A 15,045-nucleotide genomic window follows, 5' to 3' on the forward strand; every position below is an offset into this window, starting at 1 on the left:
TTAGAGCACTTGTGCAGCCCCACTAGCCTGAGTCAACCTGGGCTGGAAGGTTCACACCAAAAGCATTTATGAGCTTTAACCTGATCCTAAAAAGGCTTGCAAGATTTCAGATGCATCTGAAGGTTCTGGAAGACCTCATGAATTGGTGAGTTCAATTGGCAGTTGTTCAATTGTACTCATGAGCTCTGTGTGCGTGTCTCTCTCTCTCTTTCTGGATTTGGGTGGGGGGTATATTTTCTAGAGAGGATAAGCACTCAACAAGTCTTGATTTTAATATTCCAAATTCTAATTAGTATCATGGCATTGAGCTGAACGTCCAAGATTTGGTATATGAGCTGCCTGTCCAAACTGGGACACAATATTCAGCAATCCACTGTACCAGTGCTAGAGTTGCTGTTTGAAGTATGTGCACTTCAGTACTCCTTATTATGCTCATGAGTTTTCGGAAAAGACTCGTCTTTGCTTTTGTCTTTTCTCGTGTCTTTCCAGATGAACTTTACGAGTCAGGCTTCTGTCTCAGGTAACACCCAAGTACTTTGGATAGTGCTCATTGCAGACAAGCGGACTTTAGAAGTGGTTTCTTATCAACTCTGTCGTTAGGTGAAAGGCTGTTAGCAAGGTCTTGGAAGCATTAGGGTGAAGCTTCCCGTAATGAAAGTATTCCACCATTATATTAAGACTGGAGGAAAGGGAGTCACTGATAGTCATGAGCTCTTTGCCTTGTGCCACAAGAGCAAGGTTGTCAGCACAAATTAATTGACTTGAAATTGTATCAGGTAAGTCATTTATGTAGATGTTGAATAACAGAAGAGCCAGCACAGATCCTTGAGGTAGACTATTATTGGGGGTACATGCATTAAAAGGATGCACTTATCGACAGTTGCTCAATATTGTTGAGCTGCATAGTGCTACAGCTTTTGATCACCCCTTTGTTGCCATGAGCAATAGCCTCTATCGCCATACTGTGGTGTAAGCTGCAGACATTCCTGTCAATGTCATTCTAGTTTTTCATTTCCTCTGGAAGACAGCCTGCATGTGACTGGTAATAATGAGAACCCGGCCACAGCATCTTCATCTCAGTTTGAAACCAACCTGTTCTTTTGGCAGGATGATCTCAAAGATAGGAGATAGGTAGGCCAGTAAGACACGCAACTTTCAAGTTGTGAAGAGGAGTGATACTGGGCGATAGCTGGTGGCATCATCTGGTGATTTCCCATATCTGAGGAGGGCAATAACTATTGCCTTGGGCTAACACTTTGGTTGAGATCCTTAAAGGAGTTAAGGAGATCAGTTTTCACTAGACACAAGCCTGAGCAGCATGGCTTGGATATGGATCTGAATTTTTGCAAATTTCAGGGCTGTAACATACCAAGAGTTCCCGTTCTCCTACTGAGTTCTTTATATTGAAGACCATGTCAGAGCAAAGAGGATTTATAACAATATCGTTTAGTTAGGAGAGATTCTAGAGGTGGCACTGAAACAGTCTTTTCTGACAGAATTAAAACAGATTTATACTACAATGCCCCTGCTTTAACTCTTAGCACTGGTCTCTATTACATGATAATAAAATTTGAAAAAAGCTTTTTATAGTTTCTCTTCCTAGGAAGTATAAATCACAAGAGTAGAAATAGCTGGCTGTAATAGGTTTCAGCAAAAAACTGAAATGAAAGGGAGCACTTTACTGTCTTGTATAAAAGAAACTGAAGAACTTATACCAAGGACATTTTAATTATTTTTAATGGTAAAGCAAAAGATAAAGAAATAAAAGTACTTGTTAGCCACAAACTAAAGCATGTCAACTTTCAGAATTCTGGGTAACAAGCTAAGAATCTATTATTCACATTACTCATGTGTGTAAGTGTTGCATGCCACAAGGATTGCAGAATCAGGCTCCAAGAGACTGAATAAACGCCAAAGGATTTATGAATTGAGTTTATTGGACAATACACACTATTGTCTGCTCTCAGTTACACAAGTGTAAACCTGGAACAGCACCAGAGAAACAAAGAGCAGAGTTTAGCTCTCCATCTTGGTGTAAATCTCACAACATGGGTTAAAAGAGTGGATGAAGAGAACACTGCAAGGTAAAATGCCATATAGGCTGAAAGACTAAATTAAAAAGGAATCTTCTTCCCTCAAACAAACAGAATACCAGGGAACATGCCACCTTATGAAACTTCTTTATTTGGATCAAATCCATAATGCCTGCTGATTTTTACATTTACCTACATCTAGGCCATGATTCAATTAAACACTTAAAAGACATGCTTAGCTTCAGTGCATAAATGCCACTGAAGTCACTGCAAGGGACAGCAAATCCATTCAGACTTCACTGGGACTTGTTTAATGTACTTGGCTGTCCTGGAGCCATACAGCATGGCTCTGTTGCAGTGAAACCTATCCTGATGAACTTAGGTCAACGGGAAATGTACGTATCCAGATCTCAGGATAGAATTTGGCTTCTGGTAAGTTAATCTATCATTATATTGGACAATGACTTGGTAGCATAAGTTATTTTAAACAGAGACTAGTTTAAGACCAGCCCTTTCTGTCTTTTCTGCCCTTTAATTAAAATGGCAGATTCAATTGGCAAATGACATATTTGGAAGAAAATGTGAGTCATTTAAAGGAACGTATATTTTTATATTCTGCTGTTCGCTATTTTGTATTCATGGAAAAAGTAAGCTTACATTAAGAACAAGGATACAATCTGTAGAAAAATGTTACTAGATAAACTTTGGCTGCTTTCAACTTAGACTATCAGTCTGTCTTTTCATTCCATGCTTGTAAAACACCTACCACAATGGTGAGCTGGGCTATGGCTAGGGCTCCTATGATAATACAAATAATAAAACCAAGGGCAATATTTTAATTTCCTTTTCTTTTTCTCACAACAGTCACAAATTGGAAGAAAGATGATGTCCTTTCATACAGTAATTTCATCATGGCAAACAGGCATTCACTTTAAGAGAATTTACTAGGTCTTCTCCATCAATCTCTGGTCCTGATGCTCATCTCACTAACTAAGAACTAGTTTACATCTCCACTTCATCATTTGGGCCTCTCTCTCAGAAATGGATCTTAACTGGAATATTTTCTGAAGACTTTGAATTTTGAGGTAGTTACTACCCAAACTGCACAGTTCAGGCCCACTTCTGTTTCCTTAATTAGGATGAGCTAATTAAGCAGATTATAATCAGATAATTCTGTCAATTTCTGTAAAATTATCAGTTTGACATTAGGTGATCTATCTGATGCTATTTTGCTCTCATTTATTTTTATTAATCCACAATATTTCATATACTTTTCATATTGTCCCTTTAATATTAATTAAAAACATAATAAACATTAAACCAGGCAACAGTGAATTTGACATATTCCCCTTAATCCTCAACCTAAAGTAAGTGGAAATCTGCCGTAAAGGAGCAGTTGTGGGTTGCCCCTGTCACAACTACTGTCTGCAGCAATGTAACTTAGAACAGCCTTGCAGCTGCGCTAAATTATGCTGCGGGCTTTCTGGGACTTGCCCAACCCAAAAATCAAGGGAGGAGTATGGTGGCTACAGTCCAGTTTCCACTTTTCTCTGGTGAGCCGAGTGCAAACTCAACATATCAACTGGGCATTGAACCTATTGTATGCAAGAGCATTTTTGTTTTCTTTATTTAGATCATTGTGTTTATGTTCAGGCTCTGACCTAGTGTAAGGGAGCTTTTCTTTTGCCATAATGGAACAAAAACCCTAGAATTCATAGTTTCAATCCCTGGAGTAATTATCTCCGTACAAAAGTATGATAATTAGTCTGTGCCGTCATCATTGTGACTGAAATCTCAGTATTTCTAACACATGGCAACTATGACAATAAGTATCCTTACAACATGCTAAACACAAGCACACAGGTTCTGAGAAGACTACCAATTAATATTTTAACTATGCTCATCAATAGCTCTTGCTATGATTCCATTGCCTTTCATTCCCATCATAAATGTTGTTCCACTACCAGCACATTTTTTGCAACAGGGACAGGACAGTACTACATATCCTTCACATTGGTTTACTTTTCTTGTGTGTGATCCTGCGCATAAAATTTTCCATGTAGTCCTGTATTGGGTGGGTGTGGGGTTTTTTGGTTTATTTTTGTTCAGATAGAAAATCTATTCTAGAGCTATGGATATTTGTAGGGAAACGATAACAAGAGGGCACATAAGTAACTAAAAATAACTTTAAATGACTTTAGAAGGTTACAAAGTTACACAACAAACTATGTGAGACTCTTGATACACAGTTAGTCTCTATTGCACAATAAGAATAGCATTGTATTGGAAGAACACGTATGATTTGTTCAACTACTACTAGAAAGGAAGTTCACTTCCACAATTTTGCAGTGTGAATAATCTGCCACCCTGCAGTTTTCTCATTAAACTTTGATAGAAATTTTATAGTATTTAGTTAAATGGCAATTGACTTTTAATAGAATTATAAGTAAGAAAGCCATAAGAATGTCAGCAGTGAATGATCTAACACCGCAACACTGCAGAGATACAGGAAGGCTTTTCCACCATAAGAATGATACTCACAGCAAAGAAATGCCCCTGTAGCCATAAATACCAAGCAACCCCACCCGCCAAAAAGGTTACCCAAAAAATGTAAATAAACATGTAAACAAATCAAGACCAAAACCCTACTCATCAAGCAGTGTTTTTAGCCCAATAAGGGAGACATGAGAGACACTTCATGAAGTTCACTAGGGACTTTCATATAAAATCAACAGCAACAGAGAAGATGTCTTGGTACTTTGGTAATGGCTACCAGTATAAAATTGAAAGTAGGAAGATAGGTAAGTAAGAACAGAGGAATTTCACAAAACTAGTGCATTCAAAGAGTGAATTCATTCTTAGGGTAACTCAGTGCATATGCGGATAATTTTACAACATACAGTACATTTTCTAAAGCCAAAATCTGTAGCTGACAGATAGTGATTATAAAAAGAAATCTAAGACTTAAACTCTTGGGTAGGATAATCTAATTATAGTTACACAAGTAAGAATAAATGTCGATTTGGCAAGTACATTTTCTTACACGCCTCTCTAAATGGAGAACACATTAGCAAATTTCTCTTTGATATGTTGTGATACTGTCAAGTTTTTAAGGATTATTTTATGGTTCTCCAATGAAGAAGGTTTTTTATTCACTCAAGCTGAAGAGAATTTTATTATTGTTATTTATAACTATGTACTATATACCTTAAGCTTTTTTCTCAATTATTTTTCAGAGAAGAGGATCTGTATCTACAGAACTAGATCCTCTGACATACATTCCAAATCTATTTAGTCTTGTTATTTTAACCCAAATGCATATATAAAACCTTTCACTGGAGTAAGTTACTGTATGTATATGATATGTTTATTCAGTGGTCATAACAAATTTCCCCCTTCTGTGGGTGTAACTATGAGCTTATCTCTCTCACACCAAATGTGGTATTCCACTGGGAAAGGAAAAAAATTAAATTAAGTGGTATCTAAAAGTAGCATTTTTATGATCCCATACTATATAAATATAATTCTCCATTGTTTCTTGGGGGCTTTTTTCTTAACCTCAACATTTTACCTTACATTATATTTTCAAAAGAGAATGATACCACTGAGCTATGCCAGAAAGAAAAAAACCCCAGGGATTTGCACATCTGAGAAGTAATTCTCAGTCAGGCTCATCAACGACCTTCGAGTATGTGTGCGCGTGTGCACACGAACACATTAATATAATTATATAGCATTAATGCAGAACCCCCTTGAAATTAAGATTTATGAAAGATTTGGGACTTTGAGACTCTTGGGCCAAAATTAACACAGATTAGAAAAAAAAAAGAAGACATCTCTTTCTAGCTAGCTAGGCCTTGAGATTCCAGACCTGTATTTAGTTATTTGCAAAATGTTGAGAGGTTGCATCATTCAAAACTAACATGTGCACGTGCATTCAATTATATACGCCAGTGAATGTATTTGAACGTGCATACCTATGTTTGTTTCAATGTTGTCAAGACAAATCTCCTCCTCCTTTCTGAGCCTGTGTATACTCTCTCTCTCTCTCAGAACAACACTGGAGAAATGAGAAACTACAGTTTAGACAGGGAGATGAGCTAGATCAGAGAAAGCTAATCTCTAATTTTACTGGTGATTTTTGTCACTGAGTCATATCACCACTACCACCACCACCACCAGACAGGGGCAATAGTGAGGTCCCCATTACAGTCTGGATCCAATATGCATTTGCTGTACCAAACTCTGGATTTATGACAAACAGATTTAGTGGCAATAAGTGAATACTAATGGCGCTTCATGATTCTTTTATGCACAACAGTTTCCACAAGTTTTTGTTGCCAGGTTGGATGCTCTTTTTCTTTCTGTTATGAGCAAGTTTCTCCTTTCTGATTCCGATGGTGGTTGCACTGTTCATTACTCTGATCTCCCCTTAACATTGACAGGAGCATATTATATTCACATGGGGTACTATTGTGTGAACTGTGGCACAAATAGGATATATGTGCATGTGGCAGGGGAGCAGAATACCTAAAGTGGATGAATCTGAAATTGAATGAAGAGCAAAATACTGTGCCGATATGAGAGGATAGGTCTGTATTATACAGCTTCCATCAGGGGAAGGAAAATATTTCAGATCAGGTATGGGTGTGTGGGATAGGTGTTTGTCAGTGTTGCATGTACATGCAGATGTGGGATGGCAGAGAAGGAAAAGATAAAGCTAATAATAGTTCAATATACAACCAACACTCTTATTTATTTCTTTTTCTTGTATGAGCTCAAAAGTATTGGGGTAGCACTAGTATATTTAGTTGGATAGTTTAAAGTAAAAGCAATTTCCATAACTGATGAGTCTATGTTATAGTGTTGCAAATATTGAAAATGTATGGCAAAATCTCAAATGGTGTAAACTGGCACATTCCCATTTAACCAGGTGAATAGTAAATGTCTAGACAGTTTTTTTCAAGACACTTCTTAAAATAACAGATAGAGAAGAAAGTAAATTACACTGTGATGCAACATAGCTTAGTGGATAAAGCGCTGAACTGAGATTCAGAAGACCTGGGTTGTATTCACAGCTCTTCCACTGACTTGCTGGGTGATCTTGGGCAAGTTACTTCATTTCTGTGCCTCAGTTTCCCCACTTTAAAAAGTGGATAAGTGATACTGACCTCCTTTGTAAACGTACTTTGAGATCTAAGGATTAAAATCACTATATAAGAGTTAGGTATTGTCATTATTACATTAGAGGACAATTACTTTAAATTTTGATTAATGTAGCTCTCCAGATGTTTCTGATGCAGTTCTATACTGTGCTACATTAACTCAGATTAGTGCGTACTTTAGTGTATGTGCTTAGATATAATATACAAGTACTCCAATTTACCTTATGACTGGAGAAAATCCAGCCTATGCCCAAACCTCTTAAGTGCATAAAAGATAATGGGGAAGGAACAATGTATGCAAGGTGAGAATTCAGACAGGATCCAGTTAGGGCACTGAAACATAGCAGAAAATACACACTGATACAACCTTAGGAAATGCACCCCGACCACAGTTTCTTGGGTGTACTCAAAAATAAGAATATCCCTACAAATTAGCTAATGCATATGCTGCTGTCAGCAAACACAACCATCTTCTGCAGCACAAAGACCTTCACTCGAGAAGGCAGTAGCGGTAAGTAGCATCCTTCTGTCACATTGAAATGGCTCCACATCCTCCCCTCTGAGAGCAGGATGTCTCGTGTGAGATATGTCTTACTGTGTGTCTGACTATTTGCAGCTGCACTGCTTTGGGCTGTAATGCCAGAATTTGGCACTTAATTTTGGCTGATACATTATGCTTCCAGTTATAATCTGATATTCCTGCTTGAAGGTACAAAAAATACTGGGCCTGATTCTACACAAATTGCTTGAGAAGAAGTAATTGAGGTGCTCAGCACCACATAGTATCAAAACTTTGTTGTTGAAGCTGACCTGATAAAATAGTTCTGATAAAGGAAATGAGAATGGGTCTTTTAAGGAATGGGTGGGACTATGCAGGGTCTAGCCACAAATTCTTGACAGAATCTTTTCTAATCCACCAGATCTTTTCTCTGTCTTTGGATATTCAGGTAACTTTAGCTCACTAGCAAGTTCCCAAGAATAGCTGGGGGGTGGCATGCAAAGTGTTCCAGTAAACAGCAGATGACATAAAAGTGTTGAAAGAATATTTCATTTCAACAGTTTATTCCTGGAGGAGTGAAAATAAGACAGTTCTAAGCTGAAGTCTGTAAGCTTTTTCTGTTCAAGCTGAAACTTTTAGACAAGCTGCCATATTTATGAGCAGGTATCGGAGTCTTCCAATACTGGGACTACCTGAGAATTGGCTCACTACCTCCAAGATCAGTGAAATTTGTGCTGAACTACTGTTGTGCCTCCACAAATAGGCTGTTCATACTGTGGAAACTACTACTCATCTGTGCATGTGACCATATTAGTCATTGATTAAAAACTGGTGATGCAGTTCCTTAGAATCACAAGTAATGGTGGATGTAGACAGACTGCAAAGGAGATGTAAAAGATTTGTTTTGTGCATCTTAAAAATGACTGCTAACCCCAATTTGTCCACTATATGATTCTTAAAAACTGTTTAACCAGAATTCTCTCATCTGACAATGGAAGTGGTAGGAGAGGGCAGCCCAGAGCCTCCAGAGACTAGAGAGGTTGATGAAGGAGACCACTATAGGAACCTTTCACACAGAAGAGACTCTTTTACACGGCAGCTTGGAAAATGGCTTGTAATTCACATGATTAAACCTGGGGTTTGGGTTTTAAGTTAACTAAACTTTCCAAACCTCAAGAGGAGGTTTGATCTAAGTTCTGAGCAAGGAGTCAGGTTGCTTCTTATTTTATCTTGTCTGGGTCACTGCTCCCTGTTTAATTTGGCATGCTTTGATTTAGTAATAGGATTCCTTAAAATCAATGTTTATGTAAAGGATCCTGCATTCCTGAGCACACAAAACTCTCATTGGCTTTAATGGAGGTTTTCATTGCACAAGCAATGTGGGTTTGGGCCCAAAGTCAGATGTCTATATTTAGCTCGTTTAAGATGATGTTGAGGTAAATCATGTTATTCCAAAGAATACATATTCAGAGAACTCTGGGGAGGCTAAACACTGCATTTACTGAGTAACTTAGCACAGTGGCAAAGAAAATGAATGCTGCATACAAACATATATTGTTCTGTAAAATATATGCTACACTTAGCACTAATACAATACCTTGTAACTGAATGCTACCTTTATCATTTAAGCTGTAGAATTAATCTGTTAGCTATTGCATCTATTCAGTGAAAAAAAAGCATACTTGATGTAAGGCTAGGTATCATGTTCATGCAGCATAAATCAGCTGTATTTAGAAATTAAACAACAGGCATGAAATCTCAAAAGCCCACGGTCTGATGACCTCTTAAACTGCAAAATGTGTCAACAGCAATAAATTCCACTCCCTAGGTTCAAAGTGCACCTGATTGTATTCAACAATGACATGGTCACCCATGCTCGATACTCATCATCAAATGATGAACGCCACAGACATGAACTCCTGAAATGTACACCACAGTGTGACAAGATGCACCTGTCACCACGGTTTGTGAGATAAAAATGGATAAGCCTTCTGACAGCTGGATGTGAATGTCCCATTCTCAGTGGATCAGCAAGACAAAAAGAGTAAACACTCTACTAAAATTCAATCAAATCAGGATGTTACCATATCTTTATTATCTCAATTTTTCAGCATTTAGCTTTATGAAATAATTTAGGACTGACAAATTGTGGCTGAAGTTCTGTATTGGTTCCACAGATGATAAAGAAATCTGATAGATTCCATAAGATGTTCTATATGTTTGAATCTTCTCTGTATCTTGGACACCTTACTTCTAAAAATAGTAACTCTCAACTGAAGAATAAATTTGTGGGCACAAGTGACTTCTACCAAAAAAATTATTTCCACAAATTTGAACTGTATGATTTACACCTGCAATGAACTGAATGTGTAGCTATTAGCATACGGATGTCTAAATATTTGATTTGTTCCCATGAATAAGTAGTTAAATGTGCAACTGTTCAGACTTGTGCCCACAATTTAATTGCAGATTCAAAAATGCAGGAGCAAATTGTGAAGATGTAAATTGCTCCTGCTAAAGGGTGACCACTTTTTTTTTTTTAAAAGTACTTCTAAATGAAAAATAAAATTATACAAAATCATGAATTCTGGTTTCCAAGGTGATTTTACAATAATAGACACTAAGCCAGAGTCTCTAATCTGCTAAACACACCGAGTGCCATGTAAGTGCCAGGGGAGTTCTCCCTGGGCTATCTCTAGTCATTTTAAGGTCACAAATTTATTTTTTTCCTGTTTCTTTCTTAGTAATGCTTCTAAAATTTGACTTCCCCCCACCAACCAAAAACCCAGCATTCTTCTTGTTCAGACCCTCATCACCTCCCATCTTGATTCCTGATACTTACCATTCTCTGGCCATCTCAGCATTCATCTTCCCCACCCTCATCCATTCAAAATGTATCTGCTAAGATCATCTTGCCTATCAGTCTTCTGACTACATGAATCCGCCTCCCCATCAATAACTCTATTGGCTCTCTTTAATGGTAGCCTCACTTAAGAGCTACAGCCAGGTTCAACACCTGAGAGTCAGTCAAAACAAACCTTTTAAAAATGTTTAGAATTGACATTTCATTTAAAAAATATCAACTTGCAATGAAATATTTGGATGTTTTTGAAAAATTTGTTTTCACTTTTTTTTTTAAAGCAAAAACAATTTGCCAAATTTGACCCAAATTTGTAACTAGCATCAGTGCTCCAAAAAGGTTTTTTCAAGTGCCTGGTCTACAATATTTCTACATACAAGACTTCAAATATGTTTCATATCTCATATCAGTTAAGTCATAACTATGCAGGAAACTAACTTTGGTTCTCAGTCTCCTTTAGTCTTTTCATTATTCTCAAAGAATCAAACAAGACTGCATTTTCTTCTACTTGTACTGTCCTAAGCTGATCCTTCAGAGTCAACAATATGACTGTGCAAAAATCTTCCAGTATCTTTAAACACATAAAAGATACATATATATATATACACTGTCCTCGTAAATAACTCTCATTTCACTAAGATATAAAATTATGGTGTCAGCCCTTATCCTGGCAAAGTCCAGATTTAAAAAGCTAGTCTCCAGAATTTCATTTGGGTCAGTTTACATGACTCTTCAAACCAGTTGTTTTATAGTTCTTGGATGATCCCCTTCTATTGCCCTATGGCTTGATCCCGCAAACACTCAGGTGTTGTGTTTGGCCAGTGGAACTGCTCATATGAGTAAAGTTGTGTAAGTGCACCCAGGATCAAGCCCCACTATTAATAATCAAACTCTGAGGAAATGATCCTGCATCCATTGAACTGAATGACAAAGCTCCCACTGGTTTCAAATAGGTGCAGGATGAAGCTTTAAGGACAGACTATCTTGTCATAAAATAACTCATTGGACAGACCAGCACTCTAAAAGGCTAGTAGCCATTCATAGCAAACAGAAACTAGACCTGACAAAGTACAGAGCTGAATGAAGGGAGAGAGAGCTGGATGTCTTGTCTAGCACCAATACCATATTTCATTCTACCATTGCCACCAGCTTCTGATCATTTCTCAACAAAGGTTTTTTGCTCCTTTTATTTTGAGGTATGAAACAAAGATTTACAAATGAATAATAGTGTTTTGCATCAATGTTGCATCTTTCTTCTGAGAAACAAAGCATTTTATTAACTTTAAACATTCATGTTTCTGAATATGTATTTTATCTGTCATAAATGTGTCATTATCTCATTGTTAGGGTTTGTGTGTTTAGTACAACATCTCGTCCTCTTGATTTTGCATGAGTGATATAATTGCATTTAATTGGTGGACTTCAGAGTAGGAATGATGATCAGCAGCCGCAGCAGCTAGAATAATTAACTTAGCCAAATAGAGTTAATTAAGATGAAGTCAAACTAATGTGAAAAATAACAGATAAAAGCAAGCTTTTTGCTTATTGGCTTGTTTTGGTCAGAGCAGCTAGTGTTCTACTGTTTAAATAAATATAACAAATAGGTATCTAGCCAATGTAATGGGCAGAATGGGTGAAATTCAATCCTGTGCAGAGGGCCAGCTAAAGGTCTAGGCATCTCTAAGAGATGGGGAGGGAATCTATGATGGCTTCAAGCCATCTTTGTCCCCTTCCTATCCTGGGTTCCTGTTGGTACTGAACTGGCTCCCTGGGTACCTTATACAGCCCAGGGAGACTTAGTAAGTTATGGCAGCTTCCACAGGTCTATGGGTCTCAGCACTGCTTAGAATCTCCACAGAACTGTGTGTTTGGACACTGCTCCTCCTCTAACCCCCAGAAGTGACTCTCTATGCTAGACTTGGAAGGCAGTCCTCGGAAGGCAGCATTACAGCTGTCTTCTGCAGCGCCTTTGCTGGAGGAATCCTTCCTTGACCAGAACCAGGACTTTTAAGGCCCCTTTATGCCATTCTTTCCCTTTTACTGGGCATGAAGGGGCCAGAGTGAGAGTGAGCATCACACACAGGTTATAGTGGGATTTAAACAGGATTTAGACTGTGTTGGCCACTGTGAATATAATATGGCAAGACTGAACAAATCGTATGAAAATATAAAAGGACAGGTTTTACCTGTGAGGGAAAAAAGCTTACAAATATTGCTAGTTAAATTGTCTCATTTTGCTGTGTCACTTGAATGAAATGTCAATTTCGTGTTGGAGCAAAGTGGAGTGGGGGGCTGAAGTTGACTACCCACGGCTACCCATAATGGCAGATTAATACATTATTTCTCTTCATGACATTTCTCCATTGAGCCACTCACGAATTATGAGCAGCCCAACCAACTAACTCTTACTTATTTTCTTAAGTGTACTATACTACCCATCATCATGCACAGCAGTCTGTGTAGTTATACACACATACACTTATGCACATGTCCAAATGCAACACATTAGTTCATGGTTAAGTGATCCTCTTTTTTCCCGTAAATGTTTATTTTTTAGGACATCTGCCTTTCGTTGCTTCATACCCAGTGATCAACCCCCCCCATGCACCACACTTCTGAAAGCAGTATAATGTTTGCTCTTCAGCTATGCTTTACATACATTTCTCATCATGTTATAAAAGGCGTAAAAAAAAGCTCATTTGGGGGAAATTTGTTATCAAAGAATGTGAAAATAGGTATCATTAATAAAAGAAAGTGTGAGAACCTTACCACGTGTTATGCTGGCTAGTGAATTACATGAACCCTCTATAAATGCAACATGAGTATATCCAGATATAGAACACTGGGGCAATAAGACTGCAGCTATCAATTATTTAAAGAAAGCCTGTCTGAAGATAGCCATGCCAAGCACCTGAATCCACTTTAATAGTGGAAGTGGACACATATGCTTGGGGAGTTCAGACCCTTTATGAGTAACATTCGCTTATGATATACGAAGAGAGACCCACATTAGGGAAGAGTTTAGCAAGTATGTGGTATTTGGGAGTGCATTGTTTCAACTTCCCTTTTTCGTGTGGTCGTGTTGTAGCTGTTATTATTTAGTAATGGTCAATCTGTATTCCAGTCTGTTGTTGCAGACATGAAGAGTTAGGACTGTCATGTGATTTGGCATAAATGAATGTTTCCATACACCAGCTATTTGCCTTAGTAGTAGTTAGATAAAAGGATCTAATGAAAAATTAAATGAATAATGCTACATGCTGAAGGAGTACTCCTGATTGGCTAGAAACTTTTCATCATCATTTCTTGGATTCATTCCCAGGAAAATCTGTTGTGTCATGCCGTTCTTTATCCTTTATAAATAAATAAATAAACAAACAGAACTTGTCAAACTTTGAAGAATTGTCTACAAAGTCAGTAGTATTTTGGTGCTACCTAATTTTCAAATGAAAAAATTCAGTATTAGAGAAGAGACTGTGCTTAATACTATACAATTTGTTTTCAGTATAACGAGAAAGCTCCATTTATATTTAACATGAACAGTAATAGAATATCTATAATGATATAGAAGGGTTTATCCCCTAATTCATTTCTATTAGTTTTCATTCCAAAATACAACAACTTGTAGTGGTCCCTGATTTTATTTTATATAATATGTATGTGTGTGTGAAATAAAACTAGTTTTAAATAGTGAAGGATAAATATAGTAAAAATGTTTTGAAATCAATTTGCACTTCCCTGTTTTGAAAGGAGCTAAATCCTATAAGATTTCTGTTTCATGGAGCATTAGGTAAGGTTATCTGGGAGAATGGAGTCTGACTGAGGTCTTATCTACACTATGGGGGTAAGTCTACCTAAGTTATTCAACTCCAGCTACTTGAATAACGTTGCTGGAGTTGACATGGCTTAGGTCAACTTACCTTACACTTCTCCTTTTGGTGGAGTACCGGAGTTGACGGGAGAGCGATCTGCGGCAATTTAGTTGGTCATCACTGAATTGATTGCTGCAGCGTTGATCCCCAGTAAGTGTAGACATGCCCTGACAATTATCTCTTACAGCCTCTGAAACCCATTTAGAATCTAGCATGTAGATGTGCAACAGGACAGACAGTAGCATGTAAACACGGACATGAAAATATTACAAAACAACTTTACAGTTAATGAAAGTGAAGATGTGTACAGGAACGTGGGGGGTGCACTGGAGTGGGCTGGGGAGGGGGGAAACAAAAAGCTAGAGGATCCCTGAAATGAAAGATGAAGGAAAAAAAATAGATGCTAGGGACAAAAATAGAGGGGTCTGGCAATCAAGAAGCAGAATGCCTGGTGAATGAAAGGCATAAGGCTTGGCAGCAGAAACAGAGAGATGCCTTGAAGAAAAGAGAGAGAGAACAGACTTGCAAAAGTGTCTGGCCACAAGAGAGAAATTTTCAGCCACATATGCTGCCCTGGCTAATAAGGATTGAAGATGCAGCCAATCTTTGAAGAGCC

The sequence above is a fragment of the Gopherus evgoodei genome, chromosome 5 (assembly GCF_007399415.2).
Source record: "Gopherus evgoodei ecotype Sinaloan lineage chromosome 5, rGopEvg1_v1.p, whole genome shotgun sequence".
NCBI classification, from domain to species: domain Eukaryota; kingdom Metazoa; phylum Chordata; order Testudines; family Testudinidae; genus Gopherus; species Gopherus evgoodei.